We start from the raw sequence: 12,909 nt of genomic DNA, 5'->3' as shown, positions 1-12,909 counted from the left end.
ACTTTGTGAAAATTCATTGAGTGGTATGCTTGTGTTTTGTGTATACTATGATCTGTATTCAGAAATATGAATATACAGGAAATAACAGTCTATAGTGTCTATGTATAAGTGCATCAGGGATGTATAGATATATTTATGTAAATTGAATCAGTGCCACATTAGAATTATATATAGGATGATACCAGTTTTCTCTATTAAAACTTCTCTCTCTAATGCCTACAACAGTCTAACCATCACATACAGTGGCTAACTTGAGTAAATATTGTCTATAAGCTTTCTGACCATAAAATTTTGTGTTTCTCAGATCCCCTCCTCTGGGTCTATATTAGTCCAAAGTATCTTCATTTTTCAGTGTCTGTTACATAGAGAACCCATCCTTTCCTGAATTTCTAACTGCTGTTGCTATTTAGATGACTCCTCACATTTTTCTTGTCTTTCTTTTCATCATGTCTCAGATCAAAATTCAAAGCTGTCACCTGACTGAATTCACTGTAATGAAAGTATTTTTTTGTTGTTTTTTTTCTCTTTGTACACTTGTGTAAAAGCTCTGTTAATGTATCATTTTTTAGTATCATGTGAAGCTTGTGACTTTCTTTTGTGATACATTCAGTGCTCAGAAAACATTAACTTTTTATGGAAATATTGCCATCAGCAAACTTCATTGCATTGTTTAATATCCAGTTTTAGTAGGACAAAATGGTATTGATATAAATGATCATAACTGATAATAAGTGTATGCCATTATCAAACTTTTAGTAAAATGGGTGGAATCTCTGGATGTTTTTGTAAAGTCACATGACATTTATTTTGCATATTAAGGTCTAACAGTATTTGACCCTGTTTTTCTTTTCATAGTTTTATAAGATGGCTTTTTATTTAGGCATTTTCTATTTTTCATGCTCTGAGTTCTGTCTTGACTTCAGAAATTCATAAGCTGACAAATGGATGTTACAAATGTCTGTCACCTACTCTTTAGCTTTCAAGGTGAGAGGTCAGTGTTGAAAATCTAAGACAATGGTAATGATTTTATGAAAAGCATAGTCCACATTATCACTTGATACTTGTATATTACAATTCTCTGTGCATTTGAAAAAAACTGAGAAAATATTTCATAATGAGAACACAGAGATAAGATATCTTTATTTTTGTTTTAGGGGACATTATAGAGAATTTTTTGTGTGTTTTCAAGATCTCTAAAATATATTTTTAAAATAATATAAATCCTAAATACAGAAATAAATTATTAAACCTTAATAAAATTTTTTTTCTGTAATCTTATTTTGCATTTGATTATATGATATGATTATCATCATGAATCAGGCTTTGTTACTAAATACTTCAGTTTCATACCAAATATTACATTTAGTTGGGATTTGATAGTATCTTAAATATTTTGAGGTTAGAAAAATATATTAAACACTTTAAAAAAATTACACTATAACCTAAATCAAGGTATGAGCTTCTATTGGTACTCATATAGTATTTGAATAACAGGTATATGTTACACTTAAACTCTCATATTCTTATATGCAATAGATCAAATAACCCCTGGTCTTTGTGGAAGAAATAAAGCTTTAGACAGGAGGAAAGAACTAGTCATAATAGTTTGTAAAAAAGAGATGCATAGCATTTATAGAGAGTTTAGCTCACATCTGTAAGTAACTAAATATATCCTGATTAGCGTGGGTCTGGGACTTTAGAGTAGGAAGTAGTAGACAATCTTAGAAACAAGTATTCAGGGAGGAAGTCTAAAATACTGGCAGAAGAAAATTTCTTAGGGACTGCAGCCCCAGTTCAGGTATTAGGTTAGTAACAGATTTTTGTTGTAGCTTGCCAACAGATTTTCTTTGTGATACTGAACTTGAATCCAGGAATTGTACTTCATTTTTAAAGTTTGTACCTTAGCAAGGCAGAGTCCTAGTATGGGGAAAAGTAGAGCATGGGGCAGGGTTTTTTAAATAGGGCTTCCTGGACAATAAACTGGAAACAAATATTGGCGCAAGGGTATGTTCCTGTAATATGAGGTCAAAATAGAACTAAAAGCGTCAATTGATTTAATGATGAATCATTACCAAACCGAAATTTCTCTTTTAAGGACCTTGTAAATTTAAAGATGTGGGCAGAGCTGAGTGAGAATAAGTTGTCTGTAATGTGTCTAGCTGTGAAGAGAGGAATATGCAGAATCAAATACCTGAAAGTTCCTCATAGACTTTTTAGATATACTTTATACTTTAAAAGAGAACACCAGAAAAGAAAACCAAGCCAACATAACAGAATAAACCTGACTTCCTTTTTACATACTTTGAAAGAGACTTGAGAGTGTTAAAATTTTCATTTGTCTCTCATCATTTTGCCTAACAGAAACTCTTCACTTTCTTTAAAAATGATCAGCTGGATAATATTTGGTGTATTAGGCAGAATTCCTGTTTGTAGAATAGTCAAAGGGATTTATATGCAGAGAACAATACAGTAAAATAATATTACACAATAATTCTTATGTTATTTATCTGCAAAATGGTTATGCGTTCCTGTATTGGTTTTGGTATTTAAGTAATTATGTTTTTATGTTACATGTACACACAGTAATACAAAAACACATATCCACACAATTAAACAGTTTGTACACACACAATTAAACATGACATTAAAGTTTGCATTTCAATTTATTCTCCTTGAGGGGAAATTATGTTGTGATAAATGAATTTATTAGCTTGATGTTATTTAATTTATCTTTAAATGATAAATATCATAAAGTAGAGGCAACTATCTCTAATGTGAAAAAAAAATTTACCAGAAAAAATTATATGTCAAAATATTTCAAGAGTATAATTTTCCAGAAAATATGACAAGGACAAGTGGATAATAAAAATCATAAGGTCCTACTTTTTTTTTTTAAATTTTAACCACCCTAAAATTGCCTAGGAAACCTTATTCCAAGAAGATAAGAGACATGTGGTGTTTAGCAAGGAGAGGAAATTCATTCCATCAGGAGTCATTCCTTTCCTTGCTCTGCAATAAACTCCCTCTCCAAGGTTTTATTCATGCCTTCTCCTGAGTCAGCCTCCAAAGCACAAATGAAGAGAAGCAGCTGTATTAGTGCTGTCACCCTGAAAGGTGAATGGGCTGCCATTTCCAATTTTGTTGCCACTAACTAATGTAGCTGAGTGCCAGGATCCATGGGCACTGTCATTCAATGATAGTATTATATACACCCATGGAGAGCTCATAATGATGGCACAGGGTAATCTCTTCAAGATTAGGTTTCTGTCAAAACCATAATTCTTACAAAATTGGCCAGAGGAATTATAGTCCACTAAGTTCTAGATAAAGTAATAATTAATTTTAGTCAGTAGAGTATATAGAAAAGTGACAGCATTATTGCTGAATACACACAAAAAAGGAACTTGCTTAATTAGGTGACAGTAGAAGTAGTCATGTTTGGAATTTTAATGAACCGTGATTGGAAATTTTTGGCCTGTGGCCAAACAGGTAGAAACAAAATTGAAGAGTAATTTTTAGTGTCAAAGAATTTAGTCACGAAATAAAAGTAAATGGAGAGGAGGAAAATGCTTCTTTTATGTCTACATGAGGTAGGCTGTCTTCATATTTATCATTTTTCCTTCCTTTATTTTGAGTCAGTGACATGGAAGTCCTCTTGATGATTGCATAGACCCCATACTGCAAAACAATCCAGGAATTATGCCTGGATCTAGATTCTCTGGTCTTTTCACCAGGCAACAAAGTACAAATAGCTTAGGTTACACTGAGTTAATAATACCAGAACCCCCCACCCCATATTAATGGCTTAATGTAACTTTTTAAAAAATTAGAACAAGTCTGTTGTGTGTGTTTCTCCAAGCAAGCAGTCCTCCTTACTCAATGACCCATGCAATGTCAGTTTCAGTTCTACCATCTTACCCAAGGCCAGGTGGGTACTGTCATTTAAAAGTAGCACATGACACCTCATGCTTATATTTTCTGAGGAATCAGGCATTCATGTCTAATTCATTGAAAAAGAGAAAACACATCCTTCCACTGTGTATCTGGAGGTAGAGATGAAAACTGGGTATCAGAACAATTTTAGTGTTCACAGTAGTCACTTACTGTATGTTAGCAAACTCCTATAAAGGAAATGACTGCTGTTCACACTGTTTAAATTGTCTTTCCTGAAAAAGAACACAACCTTAAGATTCTCCATTTATTTCCACTAAGCACTAATTACAATAGATAGGAAATCCGACTTCTGTCAAAGTGTAATACAAACTACTTAGTTTTAAAAATCTAGAATCAGCAAAACCACAAAGTAAAATTATAGAAGGTCACCACAAATATTGCCCACTATTTTGGATATATAAAGATGAAAAGAGGATTATTGTAATTTAAGTAGCTTATTAAAATTAATAAGTGCACCATTGTTCTATTATACTTAAAGACAAGGTTGTACAAAAATAGGAAACAACCCTCAAACTCTGAGCAGTTTAATGCAATGAAAATTTGTTTCTAAAGTACGTATCTGGGAAAAACCTATTTGTAGCTTGGAAGGGAAAAAAATAAAATATAACACTAGGTGCTTAATTTTTCCCTTCCCTATTTTATTTACTGATGATAAACAGGTTTGTTTTCCTTGGCAAAAATAATTTGCAAATGTTTATTGATATAAAAGCTTAGATATCCTTAACTCCTTTTAGAATCACTTACATGTATTGTCAACAAATTTTAAGCCTTTATTTGCCAATTAACATTTTATTCATGTTTTCTTTCCCTTTAATAAACATTAGTTTTTAAACACTAATCACTAACATGAGTAGAAATGTCATTGTCTGGGAAAAGGGATATGATGCAGGTATTGACTTTTGTTGCAGTGAACATAGAGGATTTATCGACCTGGAAGATAAGGTCAATATTTGCCTTGAGAGACAATAAATCTAGATGTTCAACAAAATATAAAGTCAATATTTGTATTAATACCTATGTTTTGAATACCTGTCCAAAGTCTCTGGATATTTCTCTATAGTTGAATTTCTTGATCCTTGAGAATTGTGCAATTTTAAACAGACCTGAAATAAAGTTTGAAGTTAAGACCAAAATAAATATCATTGAATACTTCAGAAGCTGATTGGCATGATTTTTGTAACAGTCGTTCTTCCAAAGAGTGACATTTTCTTTGAAATGTGTAAAGTTTTAAAATAATGTCATTTTTACAGTATGTAATGCTGTATGTATATGTCATTTGTTTTAATATGTAATGTGTTTAGTTAACACCATTGCACATTGTACATAGACCAGCTAATCTATATGTATATATAATATAGTCTTTTACACACACACACACACACACACACATATATATATATATATACACACACACACACATATATATATATATACACACACACACATACCTAGAACTCCAAATTGCAAAAATAAAATGTTGTTTCTCCTAGAATTTGATTGCCACTTTCTATTGTCTCTTTATACTCTAGGGCATTTCTTTGTAAATATATCACCAGCTTTTTAAGTACAGTGCTCATAATGTTATTACATCGCTTTTCCCTTAAGCACAGCCATTTTATTAGTATAGCCACATGATTGATTAGAGCGCTTCCTCCATTAAGAGAAACTGGTTATATATAGACTGCATACTATTGATTTCAGAGGCAAACTTTCTAGTAAGAACTTGCAAGCATCAAAACAAAACAAAATATCTTCAACCCAATATTCCTCCCTGTCAACTTTCTGTCACTGGCTTTTCTACCTTCCAGATCACCTGGGCTAATCAATGCAGAGTTCATTGACTTTGCTCTGTCCTTAATCTTCTACTTTTAATGAATGATGAATGTTTGAGCCCATGCAGCTAACTTGATTCTCTCTGTCATTGAAATAGTCAATGACTTATTTTAATAGAAAGAGTTTCCAAACTGGAAACCAGCATCAGACAGTAGACAAGAAAACTCAAAGTAACAAGGACTGAAGACAGAGGTAGGCCATGACAATGAATGTGAGAATATGTTTATCTTTCAAAATCTTTTGAAAAATCACTACTTCCATGAAAGAGTGATGCTTCTGTCAGAGCAGTGCTTCTCTTCCACAGTTGTCCTAGAGGACATGCTGTATATATGACGACTGCGCCAAAACTCTTCTGAAGTGGGTAAACATGCTGGTTCAGAAAAGCCTATTTCATTGAACTTTTGGGGGAAATCATTTACATAATAGCTAAACTCTTGCTTTTATTACTTGCCATGGTAGCTACTCCTCTAGTCTCACAGATTAAGCTCTTAAAAAAAAAACAAAAAACAAAAAAACCCAAACTAGAAAACCTAATCCAAATCTCATTGAACACAAACATTATCTGAAAGAAACTTGGACATTCCAAACTGGATATACATTGATCACCCCCTACTTAAGCAAATGGAAATATTTCTAGATATGAGAGCCAAAAGATGGAAGCTATTTCTTATATATGTGTATATGTGTATATACATGTATATGTACATAGACTTATTTATGCATATATTCACATATATAAATCTTGTTAATTTACTATTGACTTTTTTTTAATGTAGCCCATTTGGGATTTTATAGCACACTGAATATTATTTAATTGTTTTATGTGTTTGTATAGTTTCCTAGACAATATTGCCCATCTACCCATTTATTTATTACCGGACAAAATATATTTACCTACCTATTATGAATGTTCTTATTGCTGGGATTATTATAAGTTTGATATATCGACCTTCCTCATGAAGGTTACATAGAAGAGGTCATTAATAAAGCAATCAGACAAATATCTATTGACAAAATGTGTTGAAATTAAATAAGAAAACACATAGAAGGACTTTAGAACATGCAATGGGGAACTAACCTAGAACTAGATAAAAAACTAATATTGGACTGGATTGTGAAGGATTATTACCACTTAAGTTGGCAAAAGAGGTGAGCAATGAAAAACTATTGGAGAATAAGCAATGTATTATTGAAGACCTGGGGTAGGCAGGAGTGCAGCTAATTAGAAGAACTGAAAGAAGAGTCCTTGACTGGAGCAAAATAAGCAAGAACAAAATGATATGAGTGAGGATGAGGAAATTGACAGCGAGAAAATCAGTCATTTGTTACAAACTTATTGGTCATGTCAGTGGTTTTTTTTAAATTTTTTCTTTATCATTTGAAAGCAAAGCATTTTAATCTGGAACAAAACATGATCAGTTTGTATTTTAGATAACTTTATTCTGGATAATGGGTTAGAAGGGAGCAAGAGGGGTGTTGGAGAGCAAAGGTAGTGCACTGATGTCTGGGTCCATGGTAGACCTCATAATGAATGGGGTTAGAATGATGATGATTGAGATGGAGAAAGTTGATGTGTTGGAGGAATATTTAGGAAAAAATGAAGTGATTCATAAATTATTTGAATGAAAAGTAAAGGAAATAGATATATCAAAGGAAGATTCCTTAGTATTTGGCCTGAAGAAGTATCACATTAATTAATGCAATTTTGCATATGTGGAGTTAGAGATTCCTTTGTGATAATCAAGTGTTGGTGGAAGACTTGTAGAGGGTTGGTATTTAGGAAACAGTTCTAGGTGGGGGACAAATGTGTGTGGATTGGAACAACCAAAAAGGAAATGTAGATTTGGAATAGAATAAGAGCAAATCTTGAAAGGATCAAATGTTTGAAGGCTGAGTTGAAGATAAAGAGCTAGAATACAAAATTAAAGACAGGATCAAAAAGAGGATAACCATTTTATATTGGATTTAACAACACGTTGGTCAGTGGTGAACTTATTGATTTATTTTGATGTAGTGACAGAAAGAACATTGAAATTAGTTGGTAGAGTAAATAGAAAATGAAAAAATAAAACAATGAATATGAATATAATTTGAGAAAGGAATGTACCTGTTTCAAAGAAGGGAACGTGTGCATGTGTGTATTTTAGATACTGTATAAGTTCTTATAAATGAGCCAACACAGTTATTCACATAATTGCCTTCCAATAATTAATAGAATGTTAGAGAAATGACTATCATTGTGTTCTTGCTATTAATTAGGCTTTTTATTTCTCCTTAATTGTTTTATGAGATGAGTGATATCACTCTAATTTTTTTTGTATGAGAAAATGGAGATTTAGTAAGCTTATGCAGTTACTTAGTTTTAGAAAAGGAATATGAACTAAATATATCTTCATAATCTGTTCTCTCCTCTAATATGTTAATTCATTTGCCACCAAAGCATTTTTCCCATAGATGAAGAAGATTCTAGGAACATGTTTCTTGGACCAAATTTCTCTGGCCTAATAAACTATGCATAAAGGTCTATTGGATCAGAGATTCTCAATATCAGCTGAACAGCTATTGCTCTGGAATACTTTTCAAAAAGTTGGATGCCTTCCCCTCATGCAGGGAATATGTGAGAGAGACTGAAAATGGGTGTATTAAAAAAATGTCCTTGGTTATTCTAATATATTTGTAAAATTGAGAAAAACAACATTAGATTGTTACTGTCATTAATTAATAAAAACACACAGGCCTAAATTATAAACATGTTTATTCTGGTGATTTCTTACTAGTTTCAACTCTGAATAGACACATTTTTTTTTTTTTTTTTTTTTTTTTTTTGAGAAATAGTAGAGCCCACATCGGCTGGACAGAGGTGAATACATCAGGTAGTGACAGCTATGAATCAGGATGACAATAAACACTTCATGAATTCCAGGGATTTCTCGGTAGAACATCCTAATGCAGTAGGAGCATGCCTTCTCATCCTCTAAGTATGATGCATCTCCAGGAAGCTGCTTATAGAGATATTCCTGTCACCCGAGGAAAAGAGAGAAGACCCACTCCAACCAGAAACAGAGCCTGCTGGCTTGGGGACCTATTTCCCTTTTCTTCAATTTACATGTGTGGACTTCAAGAGGAACCCAGTGCAAACATGCCCTCTGAATGGAGATTTACACTTCGTCTTCTGATTGGGGGAAATAAAACACTTTTGTGGCATTTATCTTGAAAATTTGTATATTTGTGTGTTCCTCCTCGTGAGATAAAAATAAAGGCAACCTAAAGTAAACCCCAATATCACGACAAAATATTTTCAACCTTAGCTCAGAATTCATTGACCATAAAGGGAGAACTCTCATAGGATTATGTAGTAAAAAATGATTTCCATTTTCATTTGTCAATCTTTGTTACACTGCTATGTACCGCAGTGACTACTTTGGACGTAGAAGCTACAGTTTTTGCTTTTCAAAAGATCAAACACACTGACCTCATAACATATCAACCACTGTCAAAAAATGGTACCTGAAATTAATTGTGGTTATTCTTTAAAATTTCAGTAGGTTTGAGTGTAACCTATGGTGAGCTTGTTGAGAAGATGGTGCTTATATAATTCATTTTTAATATAAATAGTTTTGATTTCTTTCATCTTTATTAGGCTCTTCATATGCTGTGCAAGAACTTTTCAAAATAGCTTCTAGTCAATTTCAAGAGAATTCTTTATGTTCTTAGGGACCTATCAAAATAATACTCATTTCTTTTTTTCATTGTGAATTGGATTCCATGTATTTTAAATAGCAGGACAATGAATCCTGTATCTGGAGGTGGGGAATTTCAGAAAAGCTGCCTCCTATATACTTATATTTATTTTTCCCATTCAACTTTAAATTTCTAGCCCTGTCAAAGTTATAAGAGTTGAATGCATATGAAAAATAGTAGTATTAAATGCCTATAATTACCATAGTTTGGGGAAACAACTAAAAAATGATTATATTTTACTTATAATTAACCTTCAAAAATTTCAAAAATGAAGTTAACTTAAAGATATTTTTCTGAGTTTGAATTGTCACTGGTAAAATAGGCTATGAATAAAAGCCTATAGCAGGCTAGGGATGTAGCAATGATAAAGTGCTTGTCTTTATCATTGAGGACCTGGATTCAATTTCTGGTACCACAAAATCCAAATCAATGACAATGAAAAACTATCATTTTTTTATCTTTAGAAATAAAAATATTTGAAAATTTAAAAAAATTGAAATTACATGCTGTGTTTCTTCTTCCTTTCTCTTCCTCTGGCTTTTTTTTTTTTTTTTTCATTGACTTGCTTTTGCACCTTATGAAGAGGAATTCTTTCTTTCTTTCTTTTTAAACAATATAAGTTTATTTTTATAGTTCTGGGAGCTAGAAAGTCCAAGGTCAGTGTGCCAGCAGATAAGGGGTCTGGTAAGGGCCTGCTTTTTGGATCATAAAGGTAACTTCTGTTTGGGTCTTCATATGGCAAAGGAGGTAAACAAGTTCCCTAAGGTTTAGAGAAAACTAGTCCCATTCATGAGCACTCATCCCTTATGACTTAGTCACCTCCCCAAAGCCCCAACTCTTAAAGCATCATTGTCTTGGAGGTTAGGAATTCAGTCTGAGTATGAATTTTGAAAGGTCATAAATATTAAGGACATTGCAATAAGATGTTTACACTAGTAACCTCAGAAGAATTTGCTACCAATGGGCACTCCCACCAAGAGGGATGAGAGTTTGTATTTTCAATATTCTGGCCAATATTTAGTATTGTTAGACATTTTATTTTTGCTAATATGATAGATATGAAATAATATCCTTTTGAAGCATTAATTTATGGTTCTATGATAACTAATAACCAAGGGGATCTTTTTGGATAATTTGGCCAATTTTGGCTAATGTGGCTAATTTGCCACTTTGATTTTCCCTTCTGGGAATTGCATGTGTATAGACCTTGACCCATTCTTTGATTTCCTGTTTTGTCTTTTTATACTTATTTATATGACTTCTTATAATGTGGGCATTATAAAATTATGACCAAGGTAAAGCTAATTAACATCTCTATCACCTCACAGTAGGATTTTGCTCGCTCTCTCTCTCTCTCTCTGTGTGTGTGTGTGTGTGTGTGTGTGTGTGTGTATGTCTAGTAGGAACAATTAATTGGGTTATTTGTTTTTCTGCTGTTGAGTTGTAAGAGTTCTTTTTAAATTTTGGACATTAGCAATTCCTTATCAGATATGTGCTTTCAATTTCATTTGTTCTTTGCTGTATAGAAGCTTATTAATTTGAAATAATCCCATTTATTATTATTATTCAGGTTATATTATATTCAGGTTAACCTCAGCTTTTGGATGTTATCCATAAAAGAAAAAATAATTACCAAATGAACAAAACATTATCCAGGCTAATGTTGGGAAGTTTCCCCCCTAGGCTCTCAACTAGGAGATCTGAGGTTTCAGGTTCTGGCCAGATGCTTGTTTTATAATACTGAACTTCTCAGCCTCTAGGACCATAAGGCAAAAAATTTCTGTTCAGTATGAATTACCCAGTATCTGTTATTGCAGTACATAATTAAGATAGCATCTCTTCTAGGCTATCCAATTTGTGATTATTGTTCATAGTAGTCTCCTAGGATCCTTTGTATGATTGTGGTGTCAGTTGTAATTTCCCCTCCTTTTTTTTTTTATAATTTTATTTGTCCTATTTTTCTTAAAGATTTGCCAATTTTATCTTTTCAAAAACAAATTCAGTTTTATGTATATTTTCTGTTTTTTCTAGTCTCTTTCATTATATCTGCTCTGTTCTTTACTTCCTTTTCTGCTGCTAAATTTTTGTTTAATTTGTTCTTTTCTCTCCTGCCTTGATGTGTCAAGTTGTATTGTTTATTTGAGATTTTTTTCTTGTGTGGACATTTATCACTATAAACATTCCTTTTAGAACTGTTTTTTCCCCCTGAATCTCATAAATTGTGGTATGTTTTATTTTTATTCTCATTTGCTTGTTTTTACTTTCCCTTTTCATTTATTCTTTTTCTTATTGGTGTTTTAGCAAGATGTTCCACATATTTGTGAATTTTCTAGTTTTTGTTCTGTTATTGATTCCTACTTCTTACCACATGACTGGAAAAGATACTTTACATGATTTTAATCTTAAATTTGTTAATACTTGTTTTGGTCTCTCATGGAGACTGTGTCTGGGTGCTTGAAAAGGAGAGATGTTCTGTTGCTATTGATTGGAATGTAATACGTACGTCTTTTGGTCCATTTGGTCTGTGGTGTTACTCAGGTCTACTGGTTCCTTATTGACTTTCTATCTAGATGATATATCCATTGTTGAAAGTGAAGTTTTGAAGTCTCTTTCTATTACTTTCTGTGTACTAATGTTTATTTTTTCATTCTTTTGCTTTATATATTTGGGTATTCCAAAGCTTAGTGCATATATTTACAATTTTTTTATCCTTTTAATGAATTGCCCCTTTATAATTATGTGATGACCTTCTCTGTCTCTAGTGACAGTTTTGACTTAGTCTGTTTGGACTGGTGCAACTGTAGCCACCCCTACTCTTAGATTTATTATTTGTATTGAATATATATTTTTTAAAATCATCACTTTCAGTCTATGTATGTTCTGAAAGCCAAAATAGGTCTATTGTAAGCAGTGTACTTTTGAATCTTATTTTCTTATCCACTTAATCACTTTGTCTCTGGACTGGAGAATTGATCCAGCTTATATTTCAAGTCATCATTGATAATGACTTACTCTTGAAATAGTTTGATTTGTTTTTTGACTGTGGTGTAGAACCTTCATTTCCTCCTCTCTTACTGTCCTTCTCTGTGGTTGGATGGTCTTCATAGTGGGAGGCTTTCCTTACTTTCTTTTACTCTTTTGTGTATATATTGCAAGTTATATTTTTGTAGTTACCATAAAACTTACATAAAATATCTTGTGGTTGGTATTTTATTTTAAGCCAGTAACTACTTACCTTTGGTATCATTAAATTTCTGTGTTGTAACTTCTCCTTCCCCATCATTTGATGTCATTCACATCATCATGTCCATCTTTTATTTATTGCACACCCATTAACAACTTATTATAGCCATTGTTATTTTTGATACTTTTGTCTTATAA

This window comes from Callospermophilus lateralis, chromosome 9 (assembly GCF_048772815.1).
Source record: "Callospermophilus lateralis isolate mCalLat2 chromosome 9, mCalLat2.hap1, whole genome shotgun sequence".
In the NCBI taxonomy this organism is placed as follows: Eukaryota; Metazoa; Chordata; class Mammalia; order Rodentia; family Sciuridae; genus Callospermophilus; species Callospermophilus lateralis.
The sequence above is the reverse complement of the archived record's forward strand: the minus strand, read 5'-3'. Positions refer to the sequence as shown.